The following is a 19,280-nucleotide window of genomic DNA, read 5'->3' as shown; positions in this document are numbered from 1 at the left end:
TTGGTATACACACTTAAAATACATAACATTTAAAACCACCTCCTTGTTTCTACACTCACTGTCCATTTTATTAGCTCCACTTATCATATAGAAGCACTCTGTAGTTCTACAATTACTGACTGTAGTCCATCTATTTCTCTATATACTTTTTAAGCCTGCTTTCACCCTGTTCTTCAATGGTCAGGGCCAACCCAGGACCACTACAGAGCAGGTATTATTTAGGTGGTGGATCATTCTCAGCACTGCAGTGACACTGACATGGTGGTGTGTTAGTGTGTGTTGTGCTGGTATGACTGAATCAGACACAGCAGCGCTGCTGGAGTTTTTAAATACCATGTCCACTCACTGTCCACTCTATTAGACACTCCTACCTAGTTGGTCCACCTTGTAGATGTAAAGTCAGAGACGATCGCTCATCTATTGCTGCTGTTTGAGTTGGTCATCTTTTAGACCTTCATCAGTGGTGACAGGATGCTGCCCATGGGGCGCTGTTGGCTGGATATATTTTTCACTATTATGAAAAATTCTATTCTCAGTGAGGTGTTTAAAAATTCCATCAGCATTGCTGTGTCTGATCCACTCATACCAGCACAACACACACTAACACACCACCAGCATGTCAGTGTCACTGCAATGCTGAGAATGACCCACCACCTAAATAATACCTACTCTGTAGTGGTCTTGGGAGAGTCCTGATCATTGAAGAACAGCATGAAAGGGGCCTAACAAAGCATGCAGAGAAACAGATGGACTACAGTCAGTAATTGTAGAACTACAAAGTGCTTCTATATGGTAAGTGGAGTTTTTTTTTTCCTTGGAGTACCACAGGCCTGGTTGTATGAATTACATTTAGCCTGTTGTTAGTGTCGTCAGATGCAAAAAACATTGATAAAAATAATAAATCAAACATCAGAAGTTAGTCTGAGCAACAAAAGCCTCTGCTGTGTAACAAAGAGATCTATCTAAAGTCAATCCGTCTCCAGCAAGCTCCTCTCATTTCCTTCTCTTTATGACAACAGCAGTGGCAAACATTTTACATCCAGCGCTTCTTTAAAGCCTGATAGGTGCCGAGCATCTGATTCTATGTCAAGAGTGAGTGTTTTTGATGTTGTTTCTGCAGCAGGACTTCCCGCCGTCTTCTTTCATGCGTCATGTCGCGGACAGAATCAAATGGGGCTCGCAGCTCGAGCGTATGTACAGAGAGAAAACAGCAGCGCCCGCATTTTTGTCGTCAACCTGCAGGATCTCTCTCTCTCTCATGTGCCATCTGGATGGATGTAGCGCGTTCAAGAGGCAGGAGGAGCACAAGGAGCATCTGTGTGAATTTATATGTGTGTACGGCGCTAACTACCTGCTGTCACTCCATATTCAGACAGAAGCTTGCAAATGTGGGGAGAGCGGGGAGACAAGACTGGCTCATTCAGGGCTTTGCTTCTATTGATTTACACACATCAGTTTTCTCTCAGCCGATCTCTCTGATGAAGACTCACTTGGACAGGCACATGGGAAGATGTTTTAAGTGTGGGGTGGGGGGTGGGGGGTGGGGGGGGGGGGGGTGCCAACTGAATGTAAAAGTGTTAAGCAACACATTTCAAATTATGGTAAAGCACATTCACACACAAACACTGACTAAAACAAATAGAGGATTCAGACAATAACTGAGTGGCAGCTGTGTTACCAACAACACTATTTATTTATTGGGATTTTAATGTCATGTTTTACACAGCTCAAGTTCTATATCAAACACAGTCATGGACAATTTAGTATCTTCAGTTCACCTCACTTGCATGTCTTTGGACTCTGGGAGGAAACCAGAGCTCCCAGAGGAAACCCACCAGACACAGGGGAAACATGCAAAATCCACACAGAAGGACCCGGAACGCTACACCTGGGAATCAAACACAGGACCTTCTTGCTGTGAGGCGACAGTCTTCTAGACCTTCATTAGTGGTCACAGGACGCTGCCCATGGGGCGCTGTTGGCTGGATATTTTTGGTTGGTGGACTATTCTCAGTCCAGCAGTCACACTGAGGTCTTTAAAAACTCCATCAACATTGCTGTGTCTTATCTACTCATACTAGCACAACACACACTAACACACCACCACCATGTCAGTGTCACTGCAGTGCTGAGAATGATCCACCACCCAAATAATACCTGCTCTGTGGTGGTCCTGTGGGGGTCCTGACCATTGAATAACAGGGTGAAAGCAGGGTAAAAAAGTATGTAGAGAAACAGATGTACTACAGTCAGTAATTGTAGAACTACAAAGTGCTTCTATATGATAAGTTTTTGGCATGTCACACTCTCTCTCTCACTCCAACTAAGGCGACTGCATGTCTGTGGACTGTGGACAATTAGAGCCAATAAATATTGCCCTAAGTGTGTGTGTGTGTGTGTGTGTCTTCCCTGTGATAGAGAGGCAACCTGTCCAGGGTGTTTCCTACTCTTTGCCCAATAAATCAGACCCAAGGAATACAACCCTGACCAGAAAAGCAGTGGTAAAACAGACAATGAATAAAATGTTACTGATATGAACACTTGTTTACTTAACCATTTACTCACAAACAGAAATTACCATAAATCAGAAGTGTCTGAAATACACTGACAAGGCATAAGATTATGACCACTGACAGGTGAAGTAAATAACACTAATTATCTCATCACGGCACCTGTTAGTGGGGGGGATATATTAGACAGCAAGTGAACATTTCATCCTCAAAGTTCATGCATTTAGAAGCAGGGAAAATGAGCAAGTGTAAGGATTTGAGCGAGTTTGATAAGGGCCAAATTGCGATGGCTAGACGACTAGATCAGAGCATCTCCAAAACTGCAGCTCTTGTGGGGTGTTCCCGGTCTGCAGTGGTCAGTATTTATCAAAAGTTGTCCAAGGAAGGAACAGTGGTAAACCGGCGACAGGGTCATGGGTGGCCAAGGCTCATTGATGTACGTGGGGAGTGAAGGCTGGCCCGTGTGGTCCGATCCAACAGACGAGCTACTGTAGCTCAAATTGCTAAAGAAGTTAATGCTGGTTCTGGAAAAAAGGTGTCAGAATACACAGTGCATCACAGTTGCAGGGCTGTTTTGGCAGCAAAAGAGGGACCAACATAATATTAGGAAGGTGGTCATAATGTTATGCTTAATTGGTGTATATAAATAATGTTCAAAGAACCAATTGATTCATCTGCGGTAGTGATTCTGAATGCCTAAATAATATAATTGTCTTAATCCTCAGAATTTTAACAGAAGTATTAAATGTTGGTTATTAAAAATACACATGGAGGCTTTATTGAATTAAATTCCCAGCTTGGCTTTTCAGGTGAATCGATTGTATTTCTCTCAGGCAAGCTTAAATCATACTAAACCTCGGACTGTCAAAACTGAAACTCCCTTAAAAACCTCACTGCTATTGATCCAGTGTTTGATGAGCACAGCAGAACTGAAGAAAAACAAATCTTTCTTTTTCTTTCCCTACTGTTGTCTATATTTTAAATGATCAGCAATCCCTTTAATTAATACTGATAAACACTTGTAATCAATGCTATTTAACTATTATAATGATTGTCTCACGCTTAACTGGTTACAAAATAACAACAATAATAATAATAATAATAATACAGAGTACAGAGAAACAATGCACAATATAATTGTATACACCTACCAGGAATAACATTATGACCACTGACAGGTGAAGTGAATAACACTGACTATCTCACGGCCAAGGCTCACTGATGCAAGTGGGGAGCGAAGACTGGCCCATGTGGTCAGATCCAACAGACGAGCTACTGTAGCTCAAATTGCTGAAGAAGTTAATGCTGGTTCTTATAGAAAGGTGTCAGAATACACAGTGCATCACGTATGAAGCTGCATAGCCACAGACCAATCAGGGTGCCCAACTTTTTAATGCCGTCAGCAAAAAATGTTTTCAGTTGAGCATGTAGCCAATAATGCACCGCTGCTTTCACATCATCATCACATGAAAATCTTCTTCCGCTTAAAGCTTCTTTGAGTGGTCCAAAAAGGTGGAAATCAGATGGCGCTAAATCCGGACTATAAGCTCTCTCAGTCTCTCAGACACGACCAGTTACTACTCCTCCCTCACTGTTTCCAACCAAAATATAAAAGTGCAGAAACTACTATATATATACACACACACACAAAATAAGAACTTATTTATTTATAATAACTCATTACAAATGTTTAGCACTTATAAGTAGGGCCCTACTAAATAAATAAAAATAAATAAAAATAAATAAATAAATAAATAAATAAATAAATAAATAAATAAAATGTGTCTAAAACTTTAGAGTTTACTAAGTTCACAAAGTCAGAAATAAACTGTACATAGACTATCGGGAGCATAATGCTTTACTGGCTTGTTCTTTTGAGGTGCAGCACAGACTACAGAGAGATGATCCCATGTGTAGAGAAACACACTTTTTCATTGTCCATCGTCAGCACACTACACCACAGAAAAGTCTGTTAAACTAACTTAATTATGATGGCATATGATAGCTAGGACCGCCTCATATTGCACCTCATATTTCACACCCTACCCAAATGAAAAATGTTAAGTTGCTGAACACAAACCTTAAATTTTAAGGGAAATGGATCATTTAACTGTCTGTGATGGGATTCTCATGGCCGTGAATTAGGTAGGGCCTTACTTATAAATCAGCGCTCTCTAGAATGTACTCTGGCATGCCAGTCATGCCAACTTAAAAATAAAAAAGGATAAAGAGAGTGAAGTGCTGCTGATCAGCCCTTCAGTGTGGCCCGGGGGCCGTGTTTCAGTCCAGCCTAGCCTAGAGGGCAAAAAGTCTCAGCCACATGCTGCAGGGCAGTGTGGAGCAGTGGTGCACTGTCTAGCTGCTGTTTCTTTAGAGTGCTGACATTAAAATCTATAGAACTCCTTCAGTGACAAACTAAAGCCATATCACACAGAGTCAGAAAAAGTATGAACTTAGAGTCCCTTGTCAAGTCTACAATTCCACAAAACTTTAAAAAGTGAAGCATTTAACTACTAGCACAAGATGTTGGTAATATTTACTGTATTTATCACTAGTGTCAAGGCAAGATAAATAAATTGCATTATTATCCAGATGGTTGTGTTCATCAGTGCACATTGTGTGCAAGCACCTTGTGTTGTAATGGCATCAAAACCATCCCTTCTCGCAGCTCTTGGGATGTCCCCACAGCCCTCAGCCTCGCCTGGGGCCAAAACAATGCAGTGTGAACATGCCTCCCCTCCAACACACACAAACACACTCACAGACACACATACCATATACACAGGCCTTGGAGAGCTCCCACCACAGAGCCAAATGTTGCCCACAAGCTAGGTGTAGGTGATATCATACTAGTGGATAGTAAAAATGCTTAACCAGTGATGTCATCAGCTCAGCCAGCCTGAACCTAGTAATATTTTTTTTAAGGAGTTGACTTTCAGTTTGCCTCAGTTATTATTATTATTATTATTATTGAAGAAAAGGCTTGCAGAAGCATGGGTTACACAGTCTTTACATTGCTTTATATTACTAGAGGCTGCCATGCACCTGTTCTCACGTGATTCATAGATTCCAAGATTTCATCTGACCATCCAGCCAAGTGTTTACAGCCTTTCAAGTGCAGTGTGTGAATTAAAAAAGTTGAGAGATGGACAAGAGATGGACAGTTGATGTCACGGTGGTCAATACATTCAGTTTTACCATTCTTGTCTAAAAGCAGAGTTCTACTTCCTCTATACAGTGGTATCTTGAAACTCAACGTCAAGCTGATTCTCACATTTCTTAGCACCCCGAGCTATAACGCAAGTTTAAAAGTGAAACAGGAGGAAAATCCAGCCAAACACAGATACATGTGGAGCTTTCAGAGTGGATTTGTTGGTTATTCCACACAAATGCAGATTCTTCCCGTAGTCGCACCGCTCAAGCCAAGCGCTGAACAAAACGACGATTACACACGTTTAATGGTACAAATTTCTCGACGAAGGCGTCGAGTTTCAAGGATTTTGAGTTTAGGGTACTCAAATTAACTACATAGCTTGCCGTGTATACAGTATATTGGGCTGCTAGTAGTAACTCGTAGTATGTGCTGAATGCATTGTGTAGAACAAGGAAAAATATGCAGAGAGGTCACTGGACAACAAGACTCATTGATGCCAGAGGACATGAAGGCTACGGTGCTTGCTATGGACCAACCAAAGGGTTACTAGATAATTTAAATACTGGTGATGAGGTGAATGTGTCACAACACAGTGCATCAAACCTCTCTGTGCATGCGGCTGTTTATTTACAGCCCTGTCAAAGCACCCCATGCTAACTTCTAATCACCATAGGAAGAACCTACAATGGACACACATTTATTTATTTATTTTTTTCCTTCAAGAACTACCTAAGATTTATTGTGGACTCCATGTCCATGGGTCAGAGCTGTTTTGACAGCACATTAGGCAGGTGGGTCCTAATTTTCAGTGTATGTACAGTATATACACTGTATATATACACAGTATGTGTCAAAAACTATTATTTCAGCAGAACTGCCCACACTTCATGCTCAATACATTTCTAAATGCCTGGTCAGTAATTTTTAGACATATTCACATAACCTGGAAACAGTTGAAAAAATATTTTGCATTCTGCAATCCAAGCCAGACATTAGCCTATTGGGCTGTCACATGCCCTTTAAATCAGCAAGAGCAATTATATATCCAGGCACCAGTGTGCAAGTAATGAGACAAAATAAATATTTTCTCTTTCTTCTCCTGCCACCCATGTAGGCAGCACGACGGAGGACAAGGCTGCTGCAGATCTCATGCTTCTGTGGGAATATGCATCAAAGTCACAATAATAATTTATGTAATGACATTTGCCTGGTTGCTGATTAGCTGTCTTATCAACCTCACTAATAAAGTAGCCATAACCCCTGGTTTATCATTCATTTATCATGGAGCATTTTGAATAATATTACAAGGTTGGAATGTAATGATTACACAGTGTGACATGCATGGTCACGGTCGGTGCTGGAGGCTGTCAAAGTTCATGCTTCTTAATTTGCAGGCCATTCCTTGCTAGTTTAAAAAATGCTAATTAAAAGTTCAAAAGTTGAAACAGCAACAACATTAATAATAGTAATACAGATAATTAATTAATTATTACAATTAATTATTATTATTATTATGCTCGGATGGTGCAGTGGCTTATTACACATTCAGCCTATCCTAGTTCTAATCTCAGCTGTGCTATCAGCCGCTGGCCATCTACACAGACATGATGGGCTATGTCTGGGGGGTTAATGATTTTGGCCAAAGACCTGTGATGGATTGGCAACCGGTCCAGGATATTCCTGCCTTGTGTTCTCAACCTTTATTCTGTGACCAGCATAACGAAGTTAATTAAAATTAAATGTTATAATAATAATAATAATAATAATAATAATAATAATAATAATAATAATAATAATAATAAGAAGAAGAAGAAGAAGAAGAAGAAGAAGAATATACTATAATATTAAATATACTATAATATTAAATATAATAATAATAATAATAATAACAATAACAATTTCAATATGTATGAATAAATAATTATTTAATATATAAAATAGTGAAATCAGGTGTCATCATCATTTCCTGTACCTGTGTGTAGGGAGTTTAGTATTTTCTCTTTTTGTCACTAAGTGTCTTTCAGGTACTTTACCTTTTCAAAACACTAAGTGAATTAGAAAAATAAATAAATAAATAAATAACTATGACATGTTAAAATGTTGGGGGTTTAAAAAATAGTTAATAGATAATTCTGCTTACTGTAATGCTGCCAGACAATATACAGAAAATACTATAGAACATGTGAATGTGTAAATCTTAAATGAAAATAAATAAGCAAATAAATTAATAAATTAAATAAAGTACAAAAAAGCATGACTTAAGTTAATATGTTGGTTAACATAATAGATAATTCTGCTTAATGTGGTGCTGCCAGACATACAGAAAATACTATAAAAAAATGTGGATTAGTGTAAATTTTAAATAAATAAATATATACTATATACATAAATAAATAAACATCTGTACTGTGCGTCTTTTAAGTATTATCTTCTCACCACACACACAACTGATTATCACACAGAGAGATTCACTGAAAACAAACAGAAAAAGGATCAAATGTGGAGAACAATGATGAGAATCAGTGCTTGCCCTCTTTATAAAACATGACATGTAAAACTTATCGACCCGCCTGTTGACGTGCATCCTCCATAAAAAAGCAAGACATGGAGCAGAACATAAACTGAAAGCCAGAGTCTGTGAAGCTCAGCTCTTGTTATTATTCAAACTTTTTCAGCCACGGATCCGATGACAACATGGCGTAATGGAGAGAGCAGGCAATATAAGTGTTCCAGAGCACTTATCCATTTTCCCTGTTATGATGGATTTTGGGCATCAGAAGAGAAAGGAATAAGACAATATGAGAAATTACCGCAGCTCCGGGAACGACGCAATGGTAAATGTAATTTGATTGACACAAATTATGGCCGCCTTGTTGGGGACTCGACTCCACCAATAATATTCCTGTCAGAAATCTCATATATCCTTTTCTATATCAGCCGGTGTTTATTCATCCTGCTCTCTCTCACTCTCTCTCTCTTAGTCTCCCTGACTGGCGGATATTACATTTGTTTTGGTGCTGTTTGAGGGCTGAACTCTGTCGCCCAGTGTGTAAGTGTGTGTCACTCTTGCAATAACACAGCAGTCAGAGCCTGTAATGACAACAAGAATCCTTTCAGCAACTCACTCCCAGTCATTCTGCTGTTAATGATAATTACGTACAAGTAGCAATGACAATGTCAATGTGTGACAGGGCGAGCTATCTAACTATCTGTATATCCAACTAACAAATTACCTAACTACCTACCTGAATGAATATATACACTTACTAATCAGGGATTAAAGTTAAGGAATTATAGAAGCTTATTGCCAATGCTGGGAAATGCGGTGTTCCCAATAAAGAGGCCATTAAGTGAAAACCCAACCATTTTTGCACCTGCTACAGTCAAACCAGTACACACACTAACATGTCATTACCATGTCCCCTCATCAAATGACACATGGGGTACAGGTGGGTAATAAAGTGTGTTAATCTATATGGTAGCATAACTTATTACAAGATGCATACTATGTAATTTTAGTATCATAATAATACAGATAAAAATTTTATTAATATTGACAGTAATGAAATATTATTATTACTATTATTTGTATTATTATTATTATTATTATTATTATTATTATTATTATTATTACTATATAAATCCATAATAACAGGGAGAGTCAGCAGCTGTATACCCACAATGTAAATCTATATGTTAGCATAACTTATTAAAAGATGCATATTATATAATTTTAGTATCATAGTAATATTTCATTATTGTCAATATTAATAAAATTATTATTTGTATTATGATTATGATTATGATTATTATTATTGTTGTTATTATTATTATTATTGTTATTATTATTATTATTATTATTATTATCAATAATAATAATAATAATTATATATATATATATATATATATATATATATATATATATATATATATATATATATATATATATATATTAAAAAATATAATAATAATAATAAAAAAAAAGAAGAAGAAGAAGAAGGTTAGGTTTTTACTCAGTCACCCAGTCCTATTATTATTATTATTATTATTATTATTATTATTATCAATAGAAATAATAATAATAATAATAATAATAATAATAATAATAATAATAATAATAATAATAATAATAATAATAATAATAATAATAATAATAATAATAATAATAATAATAATAATAATAATAATAATAATAATTAATATACAACCTTATCTATATTTTTCTTTGGTCTACAGCTAAAGTCCAGTAAAGAGAATTCATTCTTATAAAATCACATTATTCTGTGGGTAAACAATTCTCTCCTCTAAAGGTCTGAAGTGGCAAAGGAAGTCACGCTGTATAATTCTGTCAGCATTTCAGCCAAAGATAGTGCGGAAAAAAAGTCCTAAAGGAAAACCCTGCAAGAATAACAATCCAGCAACACAACACACCTTTCAATTAATTTTACTCACAATAAAGGGAAGAGGAACAGGCCTTGGGAACACACCGTTGAGATGGAATTGGGGGAAAAATAGGAGGTGGAAGCCTGTCCAAGAACAGCACTCGTTTTATAGTTCTGGCTGTCCTTAAGGACATTTCCTGTTGTTATGCGCTGCTGGATTGAACTGCAGTTTAAGGAATAAACTTATTAAACAAAAAAACACTGCATAACCTTTATGTTTTGAAATATCCATGTTGGCAGAAATTACATTTAAAAAGTGAGCTGGTATGCCTTGCAAGTACAGAAATATGCCAGCAGTGTGAAATGTGGTGGTTACCCAGTAGAGGGGGCTCCTAGCTCTAAATCAGTATTAATGACTATGATTAATGAGGAAATATTCACGCCATGTTGTGCTACAACCCAGCCTCCATTCCCTATGAAAGACTAAGTGGCCTAGACTATAAAGCATCACACCGTCCTGAAACCCTAGGAATGACCACACACAACGCAACACACACAATAATATGTGAAATGTAAACTCACTCTATATTAAGAAAACAGAACTATAATGTTTGGCGGTTTTTATTAGTGAAAAGCTGATGTATCAAGGTGCCGGACTGGAACTTAACACAGTGCCCTCCGCCCAGAGGGTTAAGTACATGCCCAAGCTTCTTCTTTGGTCTGATCTATGCTTTGCCACAGTTTGATCACAGAGATTAGCAGAAGGTTTATTTGACTACTTACAATGCAGTGTTAATTGTGGACCCTAATAGACCCTGGTGTAAGACCTTCCAAACTATGTCCAGTCAATAAAAATTGCAACAGGTTTTAATTCTAGTCATGGATAAATAGGTGGCTCAGTGGGTAGCACTGTCGCCTCACAGCAAGAAGGTCCTGGGTCCGATCCCCAGGTGGGGCGATCCGGGTCCTTTCTGTGTGGAGTTTGCATGTTCTCCCCGTGTCTGCGTGGGTTTACTCTGGGTGCTCCAGTTTCCTCCCACAATCCAAAGACATGCAAGTGAGGTGAATTGGAGATACTAAATGGTCCATGACTGTGTTTGATATAACCTTGTGTAATAAGTAACTACCGTTCCTGTCATGAATGTAACCAAAGTGTAAAACATGATAAACAAACAAACAAACATGGATAAATAAAGCAAACATGATGCACCTGACCACATGAAAACACTTTCAAATCCACAATACAATAGTGTACAAAAGTCAAGCCATCTTCATACTTTTAAGTAATCTTAGACCTAATTCCAAGACAAGACCCTGATTTAATTGGTCGAGTCCAACAGCAATACCAAACAAGAACAAGAGACACTAAAAGTCTTTTAGTAGTCTAAACAGGACTAAATGGTGTGAGACCAAGATTTACTTTTTGGTAAAAAATAGTTATATTGCAAATAAAGGGTGGCACAGTAGCTCAGTGGGTAGCACTGTCGCCTCACAGCAAGAAGGTCCTGGGTTCGATCTTCAGGTAGGGCGGTCTGGGTCATTTCTGTGTGGAGTTTCCTTCGGGAGCTCTGGTTTCTTCCCACAGTTCAAAAAACATGCAAGTAAGGGGAATTGGAGATACAAAATTGTCCATGACTGTACTTGACATTACACTTGTGAACTGATGAAATATTTCTTTATAAGGTTATTTAAAACACATGGGACTGTGCAATTTTCAGACAATGTTTACAAGGGTAATGTGCAATTTTCAGGCAATTTCACAATGTTTACAAGGGTAATGTGCAATTGTTCAGGCAATTTTAGAATATTTACAAAGGGTTATGTGCAAATTTCCACCAGCTTGCTACTGAACAGAAAGTCTATTTTTTGTGTGTTATTGTCATTGTAAATTCTGTACATTTTTAAATTTTGATATTTTGTAAATTCTAGTTTTTCTTCTTTAAATATTGTGTATAACACTTGATAGTATGGCACCTTAATTTCGTTATACCTGGTATAATGACAATAAAGATATTCTGATTGTGTAACCAGTAAACTACCTGTCTTGTCATGAATGTAACCGAAGTGTGTAAAACATGATGTTAAAGTCCTACTAAATAAATATATTGCTAATAAAAACCAATTTAGCAACATATCTACACTATTTAGTGTTTGCTCTAGGTTATTTCCCCACCAATCAAAAACAGGCAAATAGTAAACTCCTTACAGACAGTGATCGTAGGAGACTTAAGGATCGAACCAGATCACTAGAGTAAATAACTCGACCAGCTTTTATTTATTTATTTATTTATTTATTTATTTATTTATTTATTTATTTATTTATTTATTTATTTATTTATTTATTTATTTATTTATTTATTTATTTGTATTTATTTATTTATTTATTTGGATTTATTTATTTGTATTTATTTAACTATTTATTTTAATTAAATGTAATTGAGAAATAACTCGACCAGCTATTTTTTATTTATTTATTTATTTGTATTTATTTATTTATTTAACTATTTATTTTAATTAAATGTAATTGAGAAATAACTCGACCAGCTATTATTTATTTATTTATTTACTTGATTATTTATTTATTTTAATTAAATGTAATTGAGAAATAACTCGACCAGCTATTTATTTATTTATTTATTTATTTATTTATTTATTTATTTATTTATTTATTTATTTATTTATTTATTTATTTATTTATTTATTTTCAATTAAATGTAATTGAGAAACAGTAATAACCATGAGATGAGACAAAGGGACTTACGACCCAAGATCAAGATATAGAAATCACCTATAGAATGAGTTATAATAACACTAGTCTAAAAAATGAAAACAAATCCTTGTGTTCAAATAGCTGAGAATATGCTCCCTCTCTCTCTCTCTCTCTCTCTCTCTCTCTCTGTTGCCCTATGTCTCTCTGCCCTATATCTATTGTGATATTACATACACATTTGACAGCAATTTGCTATTTTCATCCATAAATCAGATCTAGTTTTATTACTGCATGCTTTAATGACATTTCACTAATCCCCATTCTGTGTAGTCTGTAAACATAGTAGCCTTAGGGTGGCTCAGTTGAAGGGTTGTCTTAAAGAGACAAAGTGTTACAATAGGATTCATGTTCAATTGTCCTCATGTCCTCAAGGCTTGACAGATGAGGCAGCAGGGTAATCAGAGGCTTACTGATATGTACTTCATATATATGCTAAACTGGTCGCTGCAAACAGAAGTGGGTAGTAATGCATTACACTGACTTTGTTCCATTTAGCTGTATATAGCGCGGTTGGAGTGGTGCATCGGTGTGTCACACTAGCCCACCACACCTGTGTTAACCTGATCAGGGTTAAGCAGTTGATAAAATGAAATAACCATATATAAAACCTTGCAAAAAACACAAGAATAGTCAAATTCAAAGTCAAAATCTACTTTATTGTCAATACTGCAATATGTACAGGACATACAGAGGATTAAAATTACGTTTCTCTCAGACCCGTGGTGCAACAATAAACATTTAAATATTTAAAGGACTATATAAATATCAAATTGTAGTCAATTATAGTCAATTATAAGACTATATATATCAAAATAATTTGATGTGACCAATGTTCAGCTTGGCCCAGCACTTTGTCTCATGGTTAGATGGGACCTGGAGAGGCCTACAATCCACTGTGGCTCGCACATACTGTGAAATTTAGTGGAGGATCAGTGATTATCTGGGGGTGCTTTTGCTTCCTTCTGCTCTGCCATGTTACTCAACAGCTACACTAGACTATTATAGGAAGACTGGGAGAGAGCATGCCAAGATGCACGAAAGCTGTCATTGAAAATTGAGGTTATTCCAAGTGGTTATTACTATTTATTTATTTATTTTATTTTTTTTATTATTATTTTTTTTTATTAATTTTTTTATTTTTTTATTTATTTATTTATTTATTTATTTATTATTATTATTATTTTTTTTTTTTTTTTTTTTTTTTTTTGGTTTCTAAACTTTTTGTAGGTTAAAACTTTGTATTTATTTATTATTTAATTAATTTATTTATTTGTCATTATTTATTTTATTTATATATTTTTTGTAATTTTTAAATAATTTTAATTTATTTTAATGTTATTTTTATTAACTTTTTTATTTTTTTATTTTATGCTTTTACAAAGATCTGTGATATTTTGTGATATTATGACCAGTTTAAATTAATAATCTAAATGACAAATTTGGAATTTTTAGAAACATCAGTTTATAGAATCACATTTTAATATTTATTTTACTTAAATACATGCCCATAAATGTAAATCTAGAGAAACTGACCATTTTGCAGCAGACCATCCCCACACATACCAATCAGCCAGAACATTACGTACATATAAAAGGGGGAAAATGAACTGAATGGTGGATATAGTGTTGGTAGTAAGGAGGAATAAAACGACTTTTTGAGAGCTTAGGCTACAATTCTGTTGGGTATTTGAAGCTAGTGAACATGGCTGCTATGCAGTGTCATGGTGTGTTGTGAGTGACTACACATACTTATTTAGGTTTAGCTGTACACAACACAACAGAGATAAAGCATGAGATTTACTGCAGTTCTAATATTATTATTAAAAAATAATGACCAAAACATGTTCACACACAGGATCAGTGAGAAAGAAAATAGCAGCTCTATAGACATCCCTTCATTCAAAGGTAGGATCTTGTACCGGAAAAAAGGGATGCAAATAAATGGATGTGTCGGCAGTTGAAATGTCAGTGATAAAGGGCTAAAATGTCACTTCGATTTAAAAAGCGGACAGTTAGTAGTTCATTAAAGAAAGAGCCATATTGTGCTATCGGAGACTGCTGGCAGGCGCGCCAATCTGGGCCAACCACACATAGCCCATCCAGATGGCACAGGGATCCGGGTGGACTTCAAAAAAGATCTTAGTGGGGGTGGCAGTGTGCTTCTCGTGCCCAGCTTTGACATGCCAGGGCTTGCCAGAGCCTCCCTCTCTCTTTCTCGGTTTCCCATTCTCTCTCTCTCATTCTCTCTCTCTCTCTCTCCTTTTCTCTCTCACTGTGTGGGAATATGCTCGTGCACATGGCTTGCCGGATTTATGAGCACTAAAATGCATTCTGCTCGTTAGTATGGAGATCAGTGCTGTGGGCATGGAAAGATGAGTGGAGCCGAATTTGTTGCCATTAGTGAACACAGCAGCGTAATATTAACAGCTGGGAGGCCTCATGCTACTCAGCGATGAAATTCCTATGCAATTAAAAAGTACAATTTATTAAATGGAAATTTTAAAATAATAATACATTGATAATTATTTAATTTTACACTTGAAAAATGATCAGGAAAATTATGAAATTAAATGCGAGTCTTATTAACAATTACAGGCAGACAAATTTAATTTAAAGGCATTTTCTCACTCTGCTTTTTCACATTATAGCTTAATTATTTAACAAACTATCAGTGAGTAAACAATATTTAAATATACAAATGGTATGCCTGAAAGTATGTGGATATACATTGATCAGCCATAACATTAAAACCACCTCCTTGTTGGTACACTCACTGTCCATTTTATCAGCTCCACTTACCATATAAAAGCACTTTGAAGTTCTACAATTACTGACTGTAGTCCATCTGTTTCTCTGCATGCTTTGTTAGCCTCCTTTCATGCTGTTCTTCAATAGTCAGGACTCTCCCAGGACCCCTACAGAGTAAGTATTATTTGGGTGGTGGATCATTCTCAGCACTGCAGTGACACTGACATGGTGGTGGTGTGTTAGTGTGTGTTGTGCTGGTATGAGTGGATCAGACACAGCAATGTTGATGGAGTTTTTAAACACCTCACTTTCACTGCTGGCCTGAGAATAGTCCACCAATCAAAAAATATCCAGCCCACAGCCCCCGTGGGCAGCATCCTGTTACCACTGATGAAGGTCTAGAAGATGACCAACTCAAACAGCAGCAATAGATGAGCGATCGTCTCCGACTTTACGTCTACAAGGTGGACCAACTAGGTAGGAGTGTCTAATAGAGTGGACAGAGTGGACACTGCATTTAAAAACTCCAGCAGTGCTGCTGTGTCTGATCCACTCATACCAGCACAACACACACTAACACACCACCACCATGTCAGTGTCACTGCAGTGCTGAGAATGATCCACCACCTATATAATACCTTCTCTGTGGTGGTCCTGTGGGGGTCCTGATCATTGAAGAACAGGGTGAAAGCAGGCTAAAAAGGTATGTAGAGAAATAGATGGACTACAGTTTTATATGGTAAGTGGAGCTGATGTGGAATGGACACTGAAATGGACAGTGAGTGTAGAAACGATTTTAACGATATGGCTGATCAGTGTATTTACTAATTATTAAGTCTAGTTGTTTGAGACACACCTAAAAAAAATATGAAATAAATAAATAAATAAATAAATAAATAATATGTTTTTTCATGAATTTGGGTCCACAAAACATGATTTGAAAAGTTTATTGTAAAGTAACTTCAGTGATCTGTACAGGGCCCTCACCTCAATCTCAGCGAGTCAATCTATAACTTCATATTCCATTTGGGTGTAAATATGACATCTTAAAAAAGTCCACAGTTGATCATAACTAACAGGTTGATAATTACTATTTTTTTCCATTCTTTATTTATGTATTTTTATTATTTATTTCTTTTTGCTCAGGTTATTAATTGAACTTTTTGAAAATCAATTGTTTAGCTGATTGAATAGCAATGACTTCTGGATTAATTCGGAGTCTATTACATTACATTTTTTTTCACCCCTTTTTCCATCTCCCTTTCTATTCCGCTTTCTCTCTCTGCCGCTCTCTTACGTACTCCACTGGGTCTTGGGCTCTGCTGAGCAGGAAAGGCTGATTTATTCAGGTGAGTTCTGGGGTCAGGAAAAGAACATTGGGAAATTTAGAGACCATTTTATTTCTGAAGTTTGATGTCAAAACCATCATGAAGTGATAGGCTGGTCATTTAGAAATAGCATGATCTGAGTTTGTTTTATGATATTTATTTATAGACCATTAAAACGGGCAGAAAATGACCCAATTTCAAAAATACAGAAAAACAATAAACCAATATCATTACATTTACTGTGTGTAATATTTGTGTTTTACATCCGCCTTCTGATTTGTAATTGAAACATATATATTAAGATTTATGTGTACAGAGTTTCTTACATTTACTTTGACTTGTATTTAATTGCAGACAGGATGAACTTGAGATATTTCATGTTTTATCTGCTCAACTTCATTTCATTTATTAATAAACATTCATTCCTGCATTTCAGGCCTGCAACACATTCCAAAAAAAGTTGGGACCGTAAAGCATTTACCACTTTGTAATGTTGCCATTCCTTTTCACCACACTTAAAAGACGTTTTGGCACCGAGGAGACCAAGTGATTTAATGTTTCAGCTTTTATTTTATCCCATTCTTCCTGCAAACACGTCTTAAGATGTGCAACAGTACGGGGTCGTCGTTGTCACATTATTTGTTCTTCACACATTCTCTATTGGGGACAGGTCAGGACTGCAGGCAGGCCAGTCCAGTACCCATACCCTCTTCTTCCTCAGCCATGCCCGTGTAATGTGTGCAGCATGTGGTTTTGTATTGTCTTGTTGAAAAATGCATGGACGTCCCTGAAAAAGATGACATCTTAAAGGCAGCACATGTTGCTCTCAATGTCACAATGTTAAGATCTAATGTACTTTACTGCCATCACAGAAGTGTAAATGACCTTTGCCAAAGGCACTGACACAGCCCCATGCCATGACAGACCCTGGATTTTGGACTTGTTGCTGATAACTTTCTGGATGGTCCTTTTTTGTATTTGGTCCGGAGCACATGCGTAAATTTTTTCCAAAAAAGACCTGGAATGCTGATTCATCTGACCACAATACACATTTCCACTGTGTGATGGTTCATCCTAGATGCCTCAGAGCCCAGAGAAGTCAATGCTGCTTCTGGACATGGTTAACATGAGGCTTCTTTTTTGCACAGTAAAGTTTTAAGTGGCATTTGTGCATGTAACTCTGTATTGTAGTGCTTGATAAAGGTTTGCCAAAGTAATCCCTCACCCATGTGGTTATATCAGCTGTTGTTGAGTGGTGATTCTTGATGCAGTTCTGTCTGAGGAATCAAAGATCATGGGCATTCAGCTTAAGCTTGCACCATTGGCCTTTACGCACTGAAATTCCTCCCGATTCCTTGAATTGTTTAATGATATTATGAACTGTAGAGGGAGAAATATGCAAATTTTCTCACACATTTGTTGACAAGCTGGAGATCATCTGATCATCTTTGCTCATCAAAGACTCAGCCTTTCCTGGATGCTGCTTTTGTACCAAACCATGATTACAATCACCTGTTTGGAATCACATCATTATTTAGTTTTTTCAACTCATTACTAGCCCTAAATTGCCCCAATCCCCAAAAATTTTTTTGGAATATGTTGCAGGCCTGAAATGCAGGAATGGATGTTTATTAACAAATGAAATGAAGTTGAGCAGACAAAACATGACATATCTTGGGTTTAAACTGTCTGTAATCAAAGTAAATGTAAGGAACATTGCATTTTTATTTTATTTGCATTTTCCATACCAACTTTTTCTGATTTTGGGATTGTAGTTGGTGGAAACAGAACATTCATGTTCTTTTGCTTACTTCTTGTTACAAATGCATTTTATTAATTGGCAATTAAAAAAAAAATCTACCATATGTTTGTTTTACTGCAACAATTACAATTTGCAACATGTGGAACCTTTTTTCTAATTAATCCTGTATTCATAGGTAGCTACAGATGGATCATATAAAAGAATGCCAGTTAACTAAGGTTAACCAGCCACCTGTCTAAAAAATACTATAAAGTAATAAATAACAGCTGTGCTTTGACTATCTTTAAATTACTTAATTTGTGTTTATTTTTAATTTATTGAATCTTATTTAGAGCTCAAAATACAAATTTTCAAGCATTATCAGCTATGGCTGCAAATTAAAAGGCAAGGCAGGGTGCATGCACCGAGGTATATTTCACAGAAAAACACATAGAAGACCACTCAACCTCTGGTTATTGCCCCCAAAGGTCTCTATTTTTTGGTATTGTCCATGTAATTGGGGTCTTTGGGACTGTATAAACCATAAACTTTGGAATTTCTTTCATTAATCTTTCCATATACATTCTGCCCCATGTATCACTATGAAACAATGAGGTTTGCTGTCTAGCTAGCTACAGGATATACTG

At 36.4% G+C, this 19,280-nt stretch overlaps 1 long non-coding RNA gene across 1 annotated transcript; it reads left to right on the top strand.

Annotated features, from left to right (window-relative positions):
• Positions 1-8,464: 8,464 nt before the first annotated feature.
• On the top strand, positions 8,465-10,264 carry LOC134321076 (uncharacterized). Its single transcript, XR_010013783.1, has 3 exons — positions 8,465-8,498; positions 8,646-8,713; positions 9,975-10,264. It is a non-coding gene; the product is annotated as an uncharacterized LOC134321076 (long non-coding RNA).
• The last annotated feature ends 9,016 nt before the right edge of the window (positions 10,265-19,280 follow it).

Source organism: Trichomycterus rosablanca, chromosome 10 (assembly GCF_030014385.1).
Source record: "Trichomycterus rosablanca isolate fTriRos1 chromosome 10, fTriRos1.hap1, whole genome shotgun sequence".
Classification (NCBI taxonomy): Eukaryota; Metazoa; Chordata; class Actinopteri; order Siluriformes; family Trichomycteridae; genus Trichomycterus; species Trichomycterus rosablanca.
Note: the sequence above shows the minus strand (reverse complement) of the source record. Positions and strands in the feature narration are given on the sequence as shown.